Genomic DNA, 1209 nt, shown 5'->3' with positions numbered 1-1209 from the left:
CAAAAGCACGGAGAGAAGTGCGGCTAGCACGCAGGCCGTCGCGAAGGGGCCGATGATGGAGTGGAAGACCACCCGGTAGATCTCGAGAAAGAGAGGAATCAAGATCGAGCTAAGAAGTAAACCATCACAGGCACCACGCCATCCACCACTACATCCTCATCCTCCACCTTTGCACCATCTTCCATCTCCAACAACTCGATCTCTCTCGGTCCACCTCCAACAGAGAAGCTCACGAGGACAAATTTCCTCCTCTGGAAGGCTGTCGTGCTACCCCAGATCAAGGGAGCATAGATGGAACACTTCCTCGACGCCGCAAGTCTGGCGCCCCCTGCCACCATCACCATCACCAGCAATGGGAAGGACGAGCAGGTCATCAACCATGCCAAATCGGTCTGGTATGCTCAGCAGCAACAGGTACAAGGATACCTCATGGGATCTCTGTCTCGAGAGGTCCTTGCTCAAGTCGTGATGCTCCAGACGCCGTCTGAGGTATGGACTTCCATCCATGCCATGTTCGCTGCACAAACACAAGCCCAGAAGATCAACACAAGGATGGCGCTCACAAATCTGCAGAAAGGTAACCTAATCATGACAGAGTATCTTGGGAAAATTAAAACACTTACAGATGAAGTTGCCTGCGCCGGTGCTCCGCTCGGAGATGCCGAGATCATCTCCCACGTCATAGCTGGTCTCGACATCGACTACAACCCTGTGATCTCGGCGCTGGTTGTGAGGATTGAACCTGTTACGATCCAGGAGCTGTATAGCCAGCTCCTGAGCTTCGACGCCCGCCTCAGCATGCTCCAAGGAGGTAATCTGCGCCAATCCTTTGTCAACGCCGCTTCCCGCGGACGTGGCCGCGGGCGTGGAAAGCAGGGGCGCGGACGTGGCGGCGGCGGACGCAACAGCAACCAGGGCCAGGCTCGCCCTGGTGGTGGTGACCGCGGCGGTGGCGATCGCGGCGGCGGCTACAACAACAACGGCTACAACGGTGGCGGCTACAACAACAACGGCTACAACGGTGGCGGCTACAACAACAACGGCTACAACGGTGGCGGTGGCGATGTTAGCTGTGTAAGAAACCGGGCCATGAAGTTGTTGACTGCTGGCACCGGTACGATGAAGACTTCGTGCCCGATGCACGGCAGGCTGTTGTCGCCATGCGGGAGCACGGTGGAGCTGACGGTGACACGGTCTGGTATGCCGACT

At 57.2% G+C, this 1209-nt stretch overlaps 1 non-coding gene across 1 annotated transcript; it reads left to right on the top strand.

Moving 5' to 3' along the window:
• Window positions 1-648: 648 nt before the first annotated feature.
• On the top strand, window positions 649-787 carry LOC123423490. The gene has a single exon (XR_006621118.1). It is a non-coding gene; the product is annotated as a small nucleolar RNA Z247 (small nucleolar RNA).
• The last annotated feature ends 422 nt before the right edge of the window (window positions 788-1209 follow it).

Source organism: Hordeum vulgare, chromosome 1H, assembly GCF_904849725.1.
Source record: "Hordeum vulgare subsp. vulgare chromosome 1H, MorexV3_pseudomolecules_assembly, whole genome shotgun sequence".
NCBI lineage: Eukaryota > Viridiplantae > Streptophyta > Magnoliopsida > Poales > Poaceae > Hordeum > Hordeum vulgare.
This window is presented reverse-complemented; position numbering and strand designations above follow the sequence as displayed.